Below are 16777 nucleotides of genomic sequence, written 5' to 3' on the forward strand. Positions count from 1 at the left end.
TTAAGTCTCATTTTTCATTGCTTCTGGTTGCTAGAAGCTTGTTACTTGGCATTTTTTCCCATTCCTGAAACTGTCATTTAAGGAATTTGATCAATTTTGCTTTATATGTTGTTTTTTCTCTTACATATTGCAAGATGTCTCACGTTGCATCTGAGTCAGAAGATACTTCAGGAAAATCGCTGTCTGGTGCTGAAACTACCAAAGCTAAGTGTATCTGCTGTAAACTTTTGGTAGCTGTCCCTCCAGCTGTTGTTTGTATTAATTGTCATGACAAACTTGTTAATGCAGATAATATTTCCTTTAGTAATGTTACATTACCTGTTGCTGTTCCATCAACATCTAATATTCAGAGTGTTCCTGATAACATAAGAGATTTTGTTTCTGAATCCATCAAGAAGGCTATGTCTGTTATTCCTCCTTCTAGTAAACATAAAAAATCTTTTAAAACTTCTCTTTATACAGATGAATTTTTAAATGAACATCATCATTCTGATTCTAATGACTCTTCTGGTTCAGAGGACTCTGTCTCAGAGGTTGATGCTGATAAATCTTTATATTTATTTAAAATGGAATTTATTCGTTCTTTACTTAAAGAAGTACTAATTGCTTTAGAAATTGAGGATGGATTCTGGTCCTCTTGATACTAAATCTAAACGTTTAGATAAGGTCTTTAAATCTCCTGTGGTTATTCCAGAAGTTTTTCCTGTTCCTGGTGCTATTTCTGAAGTAATTTCCAGAGAGTGGAATAATTTGGGTAATTCATTTACTCCTTCTAAACGTTTTAAGCAATTATATCCTGTGCCATCTGACAGATTAGAATTTTGGGACAAAATCCCTAAAGTTGATGGGGCTATTTCTACCCTTGCTAAACGTACTACTATTCCTACGGCTGATGGTACTTCGTTTAAGGATCCTTTAGATAGGAAAATTGAATCCTTTCTAAGAAAAGCTTATCTGTGTTCAGGTAATCTTCTTAGACCTGCTATATCATTGGCTGATGTTGCTGCAGCTTCAACTTTTTGGTTGGAAACTTTAGCGCAACAAGTAACAGATCATGATTCTCATAATATTATTATTCTTCTTCAACATGCTAATAATTTTATCTGTGATGCCATTTTTTATATTATCAGAGTTGATGTCAGGTTTATGTCTCTAGCTATTTTAGCTAGAAGAGCTTTATGGCTTAAAACTTGGAATGCTGATATGTCTTCTAAATCAACTCTACTTTCCCTTTCTTTCCAGGGTAACAAATTATTTGGTTCTCAGTTGGATTCTATTATCTCAACTGTTACTGGTGGGAAAGGAACTTTTTTATCACAGGATAAAAAATCTAAGGGTAAAAACAGGGCTAATAATCGTTTTCGTTCCTTTCGTTTCAACAAAGAACAAAAGCCTGATCCTTCTTCCTCAGGAGCAGTTTCAGTTTGGAAACCATCTCCAGTCTGGAATAAATCCAAGCCTTCTAGAAAAGCAAAGCCAGCTTCTAAGTCCACATGAAGGTGCGGCCCTCATTCCAGCTCAGCTGGTAGGGGGCAGGTTACGTTTTTTCAAAGAAATTTGGTTCAATTCTGTTCACAATCTTTGGATTCAGAACATCGTTTCAGAAGGGTACAGAATTGGTTTCAAGATAAGACCTCCTGCAAAGAGATTTTTTCTTTCCCGTGTCCCAGTAAATCCAGTGAAAGCTCAAGCATTTCTGAAATGTGTTTCAGATCTAGAGTTGGCTGGAGTAATTATGCCAGTTCCAGTTCTGGAACAGGGGCTGGGGTTTTATTCGAATCTCTTCATTGTACCAAAGAAGGAGAACTCCTTCAGACCAGTTCTGGATCTAAAAATATTGAATCGTTATGTAAGGATACCAACATTCAAAATGGTAACTGTAAGGACTATCTTGCCTTTTGTTCAGCAAGGGCATTATATGTCCACAATAGATTTACAGGATGCATATCTGCATATTCCGATTCATCCAGATCACTATCAGTTCCTGAGATTCTCTTTCCTGGACAAGCATTACCAGTTTGTGGCTCTGCCGTTTGGCCTAGCTACAGCTCCAAGAATTTTTACAAAGGTTCTCGGTGCCCTTCTGTCTGTAATCAGAGAACAGGGTATTGTGGTATTTCCTTATTTGGACGATATCTTGGTACTTGCTCAGTCTTTACATTTAGCAGAATCTCATACGAATCGACTTGTGTTGTTTCTTCAAGATCATGGTTGGAGGATCAATTCACTAAAAAGTTCATTGATTCCTCAGACAAGGGTAACCTTTCTGGGTTTCCAGATAGATTCAGTGTTCATGACTCTGTCTTTGACAGACAAGAGACGTCTAAAATTGATTTCAGCTTGTCGAAACCTTCAGTCGCAATCATTCCCTTCGGTAGCCTTATGCATGGAAATTCTAGGTCTTATGACTGCTGCATCGGACGCGATCCCCTTTGCTCGTTTTCACATGCGACCTCTTCAGCTCTGTATGCTTAATCAATGGTGCAGGGATTACACAAAGATATCTCAATTAATATCTTTAAAACCGATTGTACGACACTCTCTGACGTGGTGGACAGATCACCATCGTTTAATTCAGGGGGCTTCTTTTGTTCTTCCGACCTGGACTGTAATTTCAACAGATGCAAGTCTTACAGGTTGGGGAGCTGTATGGGGATCTCTGACGGCACAAGGAGTTTGGGAATCTCAGGAGGTGAGATTACCGATCAATATTTTGGAACTCCGTGCAATTTTCAGAGCTCTTCAGTCTTGGCCTCTTCTGAAGAGAGAATCGTTCATTTGTTTTCAGACAGACAATGTCACAACTGTGGCATACATCAATCATCAAGGAGGGACTCACAGTCCTCTGGCTATGAAAGAAGTATCTCGAATTCTGGTTTGGGCGGAATCCAGCTCCTGTCTAATCTCTGCGGTTCATATCCCAGGTATAGACAATTGGGAAGCGGATTATCTCAGTCGCCAAATGTTGCATCCGGGCGAATGGTCTCTTCACCCAGAGGTATTTCTTCAGATTGTTCAAATGTGGGAACTTCCAGAAATAGATCTGATGGCGTCTCATCTAAACAGGAAACTTCCCAGGTATCTGTCCAGATCCAGGGATCCTCAGGCGGAGGCAGTGGATGCATTATCACTTCCTTGGAAGTATCATCCTGCCTATATCTTTCCGCCTCTAGTTCTTCTTCCAAGAGTAATCTCCAAGATTCTGAAGGAATGCTCGTTTGTTCTGCTGGTAGCTCCGGCATGGCCTCACAGGTTTTGGTATGCGGATCTTGTCCGGATGGCCTCTTGCCAACCGTGGACTCTTCCGTTAAGACCAGACCTTCTGTCACAAGGTCCTTTTTTCCATCAGGATCTCAAATCCTTAAATTTAAAGGTATGGAGATTGAACGCTTGATTCTTGGTCAAAGAGGTTTCTCTGACTCTGTGATTAATACTATGTTACAGGCTCGTAAATCTGTATCTAGAGAGATATATTATAGAGTCTGGAAGACTTATATTTCTTGGTGTCTTTCTCATCATTTTTCTTGGCATTCTTTTAGAATTCCGAGAATTTTACAGTTTCTTCAGGATGGTTTAGATAAGGGTTTGTCCGCAAGTTCCTTGAAAGGACAAATCTCTGCTCTTTCTGTTCTTTTTCACAGAAAGATTGCTAGTCTTCCTGATATTCATTGTTTTGTACAAGCTTTGGTTCGTATAAAACCTGTCATTAAGTCAATTTCTCCTCCTTGGAGTTTGAATTTGGTTCTGGGGGCTCTTCAAGCTCCTCCTTTTGAACCCATGCATTCATTGGACATTAAATTACTTTCTTGGAAAGTTTTGTTCCTTTTGGCGATCTCTTCTGCCAGAAGAGTCTCTGAATTATCTGCTCTTTCTTGTGAGTCTCCTTTTCTGATTTTTCATCAGGATAAGGCGGTGTTGCGAACTTCTTTTCAATTTTTACCTAAGGTTGTGAATTCCAACAACATTAGTAGAGAAATTGTGGTTCCTTCATTATGTCCTAATCCTAAGAATTCTAAGGAGAAATCGTTGCATTCTTTGGATGTTGTTAGAGCTTTGAAATATTATGTTGAAGCTACTAAGTCTTTCCGAAAGACTTCTAGTCTATTTGTTATCTTTTCCGGTTCTAGAAAAGGCCAGAAAGCTTCTGCCATTTCTTTGGCATCTTGGTTGAAATCTTTAATTCATCATGCCTATGTCGAGTCGGGTAAAACTCCGCCTCAAAGGATTACAGCTCATTCTACTAGGTCAGTTTCTACTTCCTGGGCGTTTAGGAATGAAGCTTCGGTTGATCCGATTTGCAAAGCAGCAACTTGGTCCTCTTTGCATACTTTTACTAAATTCTACCATTTTGATGTGTTTTCTTCTTCTGAAGCAGTTTTTGGTAGAAAAGTACTTCAGGCAGCGGTTTCAGTTTGAATCTTCTGCTTATGTTTTCATTAAACTTTATTTTGGGTGTGGATTATTTTCAGCAGGAATTGGCTGTCTTTATTTTATCCCTCCCTCTCTAGTGACTCTTGCGTGGAAAGATCCACATCTTGGGTAGTCATTATCCCATACGTCACTAGCTCATGGACTCTTGCTAATTACATGAAAGAAAACATAATTTATGTAAGAACTTACCTGATAAATTAATTTCTTTCATATTAGCAAGAGTCCATGAGGCCCACCCTTTTTTGTGGTGGTTATGATTTTTTTGTATAAAGCACAATTATTCCAATTCCTTATTTTTTATGCTTTCGCACTTTTTTCTTATCACCCCACTTCTTGGCTATTCGTTAAACTGATTTGTGGGTGTGGTGAGGGGTGTATTTGTAGGCATTTTGAGGTTTGGGAAACTTTGCCCCTCCTGGTAGGAATGTATATCCCATACGTCACTAGCTCATGGACTCTTGCTAATATGAAAGAAATGAATTTATCAGGTAAGTTCTTACATAAATTATGTTATCAACAAAATACTGTAAAAAGACCTGTCAATTAATAAAATCTATATTCAAATATCACATTTAAAACCATCTCATCAACTTAAAAACATATGCCTTTTTATATATAAGTAATAATACTCAAACCTATAAATATATACTCCAGTAAATAAAAATGACACTCCAATGAATAAAAACTAAAATGTGGTCATACTATGCATGTACTATATGTGAAACTGAGGCTGTCTACATACAGATGTATTCAATTAAATTGTTACTGATTACTAAACCACAGTCTTTAGTCTCCCAGGAATGCAGCAAGATTTATATCTCTATTCATAACCACTGGCTCTATGGTACCTAACCTATGGATCCAGTAGGTCTCACGCTGCCTCAACCTTATCAATCTGTCATCCCTCACTCCACTCTCTTCACATGTTCAATAGTTTTGACCTGCAATCCACTACCATCTTGTTCATGATTTTCCAGAACATTAGCTGACACACTATGTGTCTTATACCCTATCTTAATATTATACACAGCAGCAAGTATAATGAAAATAATAATGGTTAGTGATAATGTCTATAGAAAAAATTGTATCCATAGAAAAAATAAAAATAATAATGTTAATTATTCTTCCAATGAGGATATATAAATTTGTGTCCTTCCATGAGAAACAAAGTGAGAAAAAGGTTAGTGTCCCTTCTTATGAGTCGATAAAAAATAAAAATAGTTTATATATATAGGTATACACCAAAAATATATAAAAACAAAATGTATGCTTACCTGATAAATTTCTTTCTCTTGTAAGGTGTATCCAGTCCACGGGTTCATCCATTACTTGTGGGATATTCTCCTTCCCAACAGGAAGTAATATATATCCAGATATGTGCAAATCTCTATATTGGGTATCCACTATATCCAAAGTTCGATAGCGCTGTGAGCTGTTTATTCTATGAAAAACAAAAATACACAATGCAATATTGCCAATATATCATATTTGAGTGCAAAAGTATTATGCTTACTGGATGTTAAATGAAAATAGTAGTAATGTTGAGAACCTGAGCCATTAATTCGTCACAATATGTCTATGCGTTTCAGCCTATAACAATGCCCTTTTCAAGACTAATAACAGCTTTCTAGAATTGGGCTTAAATAGGATAAAGTATCCAATCAGTATTGTATTGTATATTGGCGCCACAAACTCAAAATACAATTGTTTTCCGGTATTTTCTTTCCGGAAAGGTTACATCACTTCCGGTTGTGACAAACTAAGGTTTGTTGTTCCGGACTACAAGCTGTCGTCACTTACGGATCGGAAAATACAGTACTTTCAGTTTCAATCATTACAAACCATCTAAGTATCTATTTTCCTGATAATCTTGGTCCATGTCAAATCTATTGTGTATCTAATTCTCTACTACACCACCAATGATTCCTATTTAGGGAGAAATGAGACAGTAGAATCGGCATTTAGGCGTAAGTGATTAGTTTGAAAATCGTTATCAAATCTAAACTAAGAGTATTAAAATCGCATTGGAGATGCAAAACATTTTTAAAACCTCAAAATATACTTACAATGTCAAAATATGAGATTACATTAAAAATTCAAGAGTTTATAACGTAGAAATATGCGATATCGGGATTGGGACATATTTAAAAAAGAAACAAATTAGAATTAAAATTAGAAAATTGAAAATTAGACTTAAAATGAGAGCTAAAAATAATGACTATGAGTCGGCTCAGGTTCCCAATCTTTTCTAAAATGTCCTAACTTTCTATCACCTAGATTTAGAGTTTGGCGTTAGCCGTCAAAAGCAGTGTTAAGGGGTCCTAACGCTGCTTTTTACCGCCCGCTGGTATTTAGAGTCAGGCAGGAAAGGGTCTAACGCTCACTTCCTCACCGCGACTCCAGGCTACCGCAGATCCCCTTACGCCAATTGCGCATCCTATCTTTTCATGGGATCTGCCTAACGCCGGTATTTGGAGTCTTGGGAGAAGTGAGCGGTAGACCCTCTACCGACAAGACTCCTACCGACAAAAAAAGTCAGTAGTTAAGAGCTTTATGGCTTAATGCGTGAATATAAAGTTCTTAACTACTGTGCTATAAAGTACACTAACACCCATAAACTACCTATGTACCCCTAAACCGAGGCCCCCCCACATCGCCGCCACTAAAATAAATTTTTTAACCCCTAATCTGTCGACCAGACACCGCCGCCACCTACATTATACCTATAAACCCCTAATCGGCTGCCCCTAACATCGCCGACCCCTATAGTATATTTATTAACCCCTAATCTGCCCCCCCCCAACGTCGCCGCTACCTAACTACACTTATTAACCCCTAATCTGCCGACCAGACGTCGCCGCCACTATAATAAATGTATTAACCCCTAAACCGCCGCACTCCCGCCTCACAAACACTATAAAAAATAGTATTAACCCCTAATCTGCCCTCCCTAACATCGCCGCCACCTACCTACAATTATTAACCCCTAATCTCCCGCCCGCACCGTCGCCGCTACTATAATAAAGTTATTAACCCCTAAACCTAACCCTAACACCCCCCTAACATAAATATAATTTGAATGAAACGAAATAATATTCCTAAAATTAACTAAGTTAAATTTAAAACTAAATACTTACCTATCAAATAAACCCTAATATAGCTACAATATAACTAATAATTACATTGTAGCTATTTTAGGATTTATATTTATTTTACAGGCAACTTTGTATTTATTTTAACTAGGTACAATAGCTATTAAATAGTTCATAACTATTTAATAGCTACCTAGTTAAAATAAGTACAAAATTACCTGTAAAATAAATCCTAACCTAAGTTACAAATACACCTAACACTACACTATCATTAAATTAATTAAATAAATACCTACAATTAGCTAAATTAAAATACAATAAAATAAACTATTCTATAATACAAAAAAAACAAACACTAAATTACAAAAAATAAAAAAGAATTACAAGAAGTTTAAACTAATTACACCTAATCTAAGCCCCCTAATAAAATAAAAAATCCCCCCAAAATAAAAAAATGCCCTACCCTATTCTAAACTACCAAAGTAATCAGCTCTATTACCAGCCCTTAAAAGGGCTTTTTGCGGGGCATTGCCCCAATGTAATCAGCTCTTTTACCTGAAAATAAAAATACAATACCCCCCCAACATTACAACCCACCACCCACATACCCCTACTCTAACCCACCCAAACCCCCCTTAAAAAACCTATCGCTAACCCCCTGAGGATCTCCCTACCTTGAGTAGTCTTCACCCAGCCGAGCCGAAATCTTCATCCAAGATCAGAACAGCCAATAGAATGCGAGTTCAATACGATTGGCTGATTGGATCAGCCAATTGGATTGAACTTCAATCTGATTGGCTGATTGCATCAGCCAATCATATTTTTTCTACCTTAATTCCGATTGGCTGATAGAAATCTATCAGCCAATCGGAATTGAAGTGACGCCATCTTGGATGACGTACCTTAAAGGAACCTTCATTTGTCAGGAAGTCGTCGGTTGAAGAGGATGGCTCCGCGTTGGCTCCTTTGAAGATGGCTCCGCTCCGGATGGATGAAGATTGAAGACGCCGCCTGGATGAACACTTCTACCGGATGGAGGACCTCTTCTTGCCCCGCTTGGATGAAGACTTCTACCGGATCAAGGACCTCCTCTGCGCACCTTGGATGAAGAATTCGGCTCGGCTGGGTGAAGACGACTCAAGGTAGGGAGATCTTCAGGGGTTTTTTTTACGGGGGGTTTGGGTGGGTTAGAGTAGGGGTATGTGGGTTGTAATGTTGGGGGTGGGTATTGTATTTTTATTTTCAGGTAAAAGATCTGATTACTTTGGGGCAAATTTATTAAATTAATTTAATGATAGTGTAGTGTTAGGTGTATTTGTTACTTAGGTTAGGATTTATTTTACAGGTAATTTTGTACTTATTTTAACTAGGTAGCTATTAAATAGTTATGAACTATTTAATAGCTATTGTACCTAGTTAAAATAAATACAAAGTTGCCTGTAAAATAAATATAAATCCTAAAATAGCTACAATGTAATTATTAGTTATATTGTAGCTATATTAGGGTTTATTTGATAGGTAAGTATTTAGTTTTAAATAGGATTAATTTAGTTAATTTTAGGAATATTATTTAGTTTAATTTAAATTATATTTATGTTAGGGTTAGAGTTAGGTTTAGGGGTTAATAACTTTATTATAGTAGCGGCAACGGTGCGGGCGGGAGATTAGGGGTTAATAATTGTAGGTAGGTGGCGGCGATGTTAGGGAGGGCAGATTAGGGGTTAATACTATTTATTATAGTGTTTGTGAGGCGGGAGTGCGGCGGTTTAGGGGTTAATACATTTATTATAGTGGCGGCGAGGTCCGGTCGGCAGATTAGGGGTTAATAAATGTAGGTAAGGTAGTGGCGACATTGGGGGGGCAGATTAGGGGTTAATAAATATAATATAGGGGTCGGCGATGTTAGGGGCAGCAGATTAGGGGTTCATAGGGATAATGTAGGTTGCGGCGGTGTCCGTAGCGGCAGATTAGGGGTTAATAATATAATGCAGGTGTCAGCGATAGCGGGGGCGACAGATTAGGGGTTAATAAGTGTAAGGCTAAGGGTGTTTAGACTCGGGGTTCATGTTACGGTGTTAGGTGTAGACTTAGAGAGTGTTTCCCCATAGGAAACAATGGGGCTGCGTTAGGAGCTGAACGCTGCTTTTTTGCAGGTGTTAGGTTTTTTTTAAGCCCAAACTGCCCCATTGTTTCCTCGGGGATATCGTGCACGAGCACGTTTTTCCAGCTTACCGCTACCGTAAGCAACGCTGGTATTGAGGGTTGAAGTGGAGCTAAATTAGGCTCAACGCTCCCTTTTCTGAGCCTAACGCAGCCCCTCAGACAACTCTAAATTCCAGCGTTGTCTTAAGGGTGCGCTGGGAAAAAAGCAGCGTTAGCTACGCAGGTTTTTACAGAAAAACTTGAAATCTAGGCGTATGTTAATACATGTAGAGCATATAAAACCAATATTTAGTTATTACAAGTATTCTTCAAATTAATTCTAAGTCCTGATATATTTTTTAAATATTATGTAAAACAATTGTCAGTGATTATTCCTGCAGGTTCAGTATTAGCCTTACAGTAAGGTAGCCAACACCAAATAAGCATTCTTAAAGATAAATTAAACTAAAGGATCTTTATCAAAGGTTTAAGAACAAAATAACTATGCCAATATCTATTTATCAGGTATTCTAAAACTATGCGTTTGCTGTTAGAACACATTAAATAGTTCAGTGTTACTATTGATACCTTTGGGAAAATTACAATCTAATTGAAAAATCCATTTGGATTCTGTTCTTAAAAGTTGTTTCTCAAACTTTCACCCTATCCAATTCTTTGATTGTTTACATATATTTCAGACCCTTACTGCTACTATTGTGTTGTTCTTTAAAATGTCTGTATAGGGGGATGTCATCTTTCTTTCATGTAATCTGAAGGAGATGTTCACGTATCCTATCTCTCAGTTTTCTTGATGTTTGTCCTACGTATTGAAGCCTGCAACCACACTAAAATATATCACTCTCTTCTCATGGCAACTTATCATTTCCTTTACTTAAAAGGATTCTTTAGTTGTCCATGACGAAAAACTGTGGGATTTGTGGTCATGTTTGCAGGCTTTACACATGTGACATGGTAAAAACCTTTGAGTTTATTACCCAATGGTTCTTTTTGTGTTCTCAAAGGTTTCATTGGTATGCTGGGAGCTATAATTGTTTTAAGGTTGTGTGTCCTTCTATAGATGAATTTGGGGGTTGTGTTCAATTTATCACTAATAATATTGCCTTCTTTTAGAAAGTGCCAGTATTTCCTGGTAATTCTCTCTATGATGAATCTGTTTTCGCTATAGTCAGTAATACATGGTACTTCTATAGTGTTAGTGTCAGTGGTATGTTTTTTGCCTGTATGTCAGAAGTGACACTCTATTCATACCCTCAACTTCTTTCATAACATCATTAATGGTGTTTTCTTCGTAACCCCTTTCAATAAACCTCTCTTTGAGAATCATAGATTGCTCTCTCCATTTTTCTAGATGGGAGCAGTTTTTCTGGATTCTCATAAGTGTGCCTTTAGGAATGTTGGACTTCCATTTTGCGTGGTGGCAGCTTGTTTGATGTATATAATCACTGCAATCTACCTCTTTAAAATAGGTGGAGGTTGTTACTATTCCATTTTGTATGTTTTTTGCGAGGTCTAGAAAGTGGATACTGGCATGACTATACACATAAGTAAAAGTGAGATTCATTATGGTGTTATTAATTACATTGATAGACGATAAGTCTTTTGTGTTATTGTTGCACATATGCTGAATTTTAACTTTTATCTTGTGAGTGGCCATTTGTCTTGTGTGTTATATTAAAACTGTTATTACTCTGCATTTGAGTCTGCGCTCCTCTCTTCTCTAATTTCAGAGAAAAAACGTGTTTTACAATCAAGGTCTGTGGAATCACCTGTTCAAGAGGAGCTGCTGGAATCCTTTGCTTTATTCATAGGATCTTTTAATAAGTATAAAGAACTTTCCTTGCATCTACATCACTGGACTTTGTGTTATTTGTATTTATATTTTACACAATAACAATTGGTATGTTTTATATATGATATTCAATTTATAACTTCCAGGTTTATTGCGCTGCTTTGGTGTGTGTGTGCAAACACTCCCCATTTGTTTGTATTACATTGATAGTGTGTTGTAGGTCCTCAAGGGATCCTTTCCACACTATTAAAATGTAATCTATATATCTCTTATAGAGGGCCAGGTATGCGCTAGCTGGGCATGAGTCCCAAAATATCTGTTCCCACTTGCCCATATATAGGTTTGCGTAGCTAGGCATAAACCTGGTCCCCATGGCAGTTCCACATATTTGATTGTAGAATTTCCCATTGTTATGGAAAAATTTGTGTGTCAAGATATATAGTATACTTTCTAAAATGAATTCTTTCTGTTCAGGGCACATTTTTGATCCGATCCCTGATATAATAGGCCTACCTGGGGGGTTGACTAAAGTCTTATGGATTTTTGGGAGGTAGTAGAAAACTGGTATTCTTAGATATGTTATAAATATATATCTATGTTCTTTACAGTTTCGAATACCATCTTCCTTTGCTTTTGTAAGCATATTATCTAGTTTCATTTTAAAAAGTTCAGTTGGATCTTGTTTCAAGATAAATTATGTATGGGAATCTCCTGAAATCCGATTAGACTCATTTACATAGTCTTCTTTGTTCAAAACCACAATACCCCCACCTTTTTCGGCTGTTTTGATTATAATATCTTTGTTGCTCTCTAGTTGACTAATTGTTTCCAATTGGGACTTACTGAGATTTTGATTATGTTTTCTTAATTTGTGGTTGTTCAATTTCTTATACTCATTATATACATTTTCAAAAGTCTCAATGGATGGGCCTTTATGTGTGATGGGGAAAAATGGATTTGGGTTTGAGGTCAGTGTGGAGAAAATGATCACAATTGTTGTTTCTCCATCTGGTGTTGTGGGCAATGGGATTGTTTCCATTTGAACTTATATTATTATGTGTATTCTCAAGAGCAGTTTAACAAAATACCTTTTAACAGTGAGTTTCCTTATTAGGTCTTTCCCATGTGTGTAGGTCTGAAATTTGTCTAGACCCCTAGATGGAGCATATGATAAACCAAGATTTAAAACTTGATTATCCTGCTGTGTCAGAGTCGCTTTACTCAGATTGTATATCCCTTTGGGTTGTGTGGAACTTAAAACTGAGTAATGGGCAGATGTCCCTTTATTTTGTTTCTCCTTTATATGTTTTAATTTTACTCCTGCTCTCTTTCCTCTATTGATCTTTTTGTTGATAAAGACTCCCCCAAATTGTTTGTTCTGTTTTTTCTCTTAATTGACTGTTCATTTCTGTCTGTGATCATACTGCCTGCCACCCCCAAAAATGGTCCCTTATATCAGTGGTGTCTTTTTTGTGTTCCCACCTATATGGGATGGTCTTTTAGGGGTTTGAGCATCTCTGTGTTCTCCCACACTTACAAATCTATTCGTTGTTGCTTTATAATTCCCTCCAATTACTGTTGGTATGTCAAAGGTTTGTATTTCCCATAATTCTTAGAGGGAGCCTCACTATATGATCTCCCTGACTTATATATGGGAACCTAGTGTACCAACTTCTATATCTATTATTGGAGTCTAATTTATCCTATTATCATATTGTGTAAATCTGACATAATTTCTCCTTTCTATATACGTTGGTAGTCTATCCCTATATGTTCTATATTGGGTGGTTAGATTCTACTTGATATTGGTTAAAATGTTGTCTATAATATTGGTTATTATGTTTGAATTGGGAAGTGTTTCTGGGATAATACTCTGTCTTATTCCAGATTCTACTATTCCTTGATTCAATATAGTCCCCATTATATTCTGTATTATAATCAAATCTGTTGGTGTTAGATTCTCTGGGCTTACTGTAGTTTTTATAATTATTCCATTTTCCCCTCTTCCTCTAAAGGTGAGGTGGTGTTTTCCATTTTTGGATTGAGAATGTTTGTTTCCTCATCTTTATGTTCAATATTTAAGGCTCTATTTATTTTTTTAGTATTCTAAGTTATAATATCATCTACAGTTCTCTTAATTTTTAAACACAGTTGCTCTTGTTTTGTTTTAAACACATTCAAACCTTTAATATACTCCGCCTTATTTTCTTTCTCTTTAATTTCTTTATCTAATTTTGAGAGTAACTGCTGTCTGTAATCTATTATTATTTGCATGCGTTTTTGTGATGTTTTTCAAATAGTATTCTCCCATCTTTCCAAATATTCTGGATTTTCAATATTAAAAGTTTTTTTTTATGAATCAAAAGTCCTTTTGGGATAATATTCAAGTCTAAATACTTTTCGAGAAATGAAATTTCAGCAGTGTATTTCGTTTCTGAAATTAACCATTTCTCCAGATTTTTGAAAGTGGCATCTATATCAATAATAGTCCCATCATTATGGGTATTATCTTTATTTAATGCTTGTTTTATGTCGGACCATATGTCAGTCCTTAGGCTGCTAATGGTGGAAGTGGTTTCTTCCATACTTGGTGAAATAAGGGGGGCAGTTACCAAGAGATGTTAGATATGATGGAAATTGATATCCCTGTGTGTTCAAACCAAAAGCTAAGTGCGTTCCTTACCTATGTGTAGATCAGACACTTAGAAGATATATAGTTTAGATAGGTCCTAGGTCTCTGATGTTCTTCAGTCCTGGTTTTTAGGGACCTCTTACATTTTCCCACACAGACACTCTAATAGATATACAATACACTTAGATTTGCAATTAATCAGATCCTTTATATTTGATCACATTATCTCCCCCTGTGCCAAATGTGTGACTATTAGGATGAATTGTTCACAACATTCACAATTAGTTCTGCTGGGGCCAATCATATTTCTCAAGTTCATATTCTTTCTAAAAACCACTTGGCACCTTTCAGAAACACGTTTATGTAAGACCGGATCCTGCATTAGTACAGGCCAATGTTTTCTTACAGCCTTTCAATCTCTCTGGATGTATTTAGTTATGAACTGGAACTTCCACTTTTTACTATTATATCCAATTTTGTTATCCTCTCCTTTCCTAAATAAGTTCTTCCTCTCTAAACCTTTTTGCTCTTCCATATGTTTCATCCAATAGGATTATTTCAAAGTTATTAACGTATATAGAAATTATGGAATATTAAACCTAGACATGTACAAATTGAGACTATGTACCTTGTATTAATAATAATCTTTACAAGTCAAAGCATCTACAACCTGTAAAAATAATAAAAGTAATATTACACCAAGCTCTAAAGCTTTGCAATAAAAATAATTACCTGGACTTAAACACAGAGTGACACTTTGAGAAGTGTTTTAGCTTTCTTTTGTTGTGGTGGTGGTGGTCCTATAAGAAATTTGAAAAGAAACATTGTTACATAATATAATGCAAGAGGTTGAATATTAAGAGTTGAATATGTAATATTACATATTTATAAATTTATTAATAATAAAATCAGCTTTCAAAAGTGCATTTTAATGATGAAGTTTTGACCTATGTAAAGTTAACAAAATATGTGGTCATGCAATCAGCTAGAATACAAACTAACGGCTAGATTACAAGTTTTTGTCGGTAAGGCTTGCGGTGCTAACAAGCAGTTTAAGCTCACCGCTCACCTACAAACAACGCTGGTATTACGGGTTTTTACAAACCCGGCGTTAGCCGCAGAAAAGTGAGTGGAGAGCAAAATTTAGCTCCACATCTCACCTCAATACCAACGCTGCTTAAGGTAGCGGTGAGCTGGCTAAACGTGCTCATGCACGATTTACCCATAGCAATCAATGGGGCAGATCCGGCTGAAAAAAAACCTGCAAAAAAAAAAAAAGCGTTCAGCTCCTAACGCAGCCCCATTGATTCCTATGGGGAAATACTTTTTATGTTTACACCTAACACCCTAACATGAACCCCGAGTCTAAACACCCCTAATCTTACACTTATTAACCCCTAATCTGCCGCCCCCGAAATCGTCGCCACCTGCATAATCTCATTAACTCCTAATCTGCCGCTCTAGACACCGCCGCCACCTACATTATACTTATGAACCCCTAATCTGTCGCCCCCAACATCGCCGACACCTACATTATAGGTATTAACCTCTAATCTGCCGCCCCAATGTCGTTGCAACCTACCTACAATTATTAACCCCTAATCTGCCGCCCCCAACGTCGCCGCCACTATAATAAAGTTATTAATCTCTAAATCTAAGTCTAACCCTAAACCTAACCCCCCTAACTTAAATATAATTTAAATAAATATAAATAAAATTACTATTATTAACTACATTATTCCTCTTTAAAACTAAATACTTACCTATAAAATAAACCCTAAGATAGCTACAATATAACTAATAGTTACATTGTAGCTAGCTTAGGGTTTATTTTTATTTTACAGGCAACTTTGTATTTATTTTAACTAGGTAGAATAGTTACTAAATAGTTATTAACTATTTAATAGCTACCTAGCTAAAATAAGTAAAAATTTACCTGTAAAATAAAACCTAACCTAAGTTACAATTACACCTAACACTACACTATAATTAAATTAATTACCTAAATTAACTACAATTAATTACAATTAAATTAAATAAACTAAAGTACGAACCCCCCCCACACTAAATTACAGCAAATTACAATTTTTTTAAACTAATTACACCTAATCTAATCCCCCTAATAAAATTAAAAAAGCCCCCCAAAATAAAAAAAATCCCTACCCTATACTAAATTACAAATAGCCCTTAAAAGGGCCTTTTGCGGGGCATTGCCCCAAAGTAATCAGCTCTTTTACCTGTAAAAAAAATACAATACCCCCCCAACATTAAAACCCACCACCCACACACCCAACCCTACTCTAAAACCCTCCCAATCCCCCCTTAATAAAACCTAACACTAACCCCTTGAAGATCACCCTACCTTGAGACGTTTTCACCCAACCGGGGCAGAAGTGGTCCTCCAGACGGGCAGAAGTCTTCACCCTATCCGGGCAGAAGAGGTCCTCCAGACGGGCAGAAGTCTTCATCCTATCCGGGCAGAAGAGGTCCTCCAGAAGGGCAGAAGTCTTCATCCAGCCGGCATCTTCTATCTTCATCCATCCGGAGCGGGTCCATCTTCAAGACATCCGATGTGGAGCATCCTCTTCCAACGACATCCAACGACTAAATGACGGTACCTTTAAGTGACGTCATCCAATCAGCCAATAGAAGGCGAGCCCAATCCTATTG

The 16777-nt window shown here is 36.9% G+C and overlaps 1 long non-coding RNA gene across 1 annotated transcript in view; it reads right to left on the minus strand.

Moving 5' to 3' along the window:
- The window catches only part of LOC128665891 (uncharacterized), a 62781-nt gene that overhangs the window by 1439 nt on the left and 44565 nt on the right, over positions 1 to 16777 (minus strand). The window contains exons 6-7 of the long non-coding RNA XR_008403189.1: positions 14840 to 14907; positions 5706 to 5872 (exon numbers count right to left, since the gene is read on the minus strand). This is a non-coding gene — a long non-coding RNA (uncharacterized LOC128665891). The remainder of the gene's footprint in view (positions 1 to 5705; positions 5873 to 14839; positions 14908 to 16777) is intronic.

The sequence above is a fragment of the Bombina bombina genome, chromosome 7, assembly GCF_027579735.1.
Source record: "Bombina bombina isolate aBomBom1 chromosome 7, aBomBom1.pri, whole genome shotgun sequence".
NCBI lineage: Eukaryota > Metazoa > Chordata > Amphibia > Anura > Bombinatoridae > Bombina > Bombina bombina.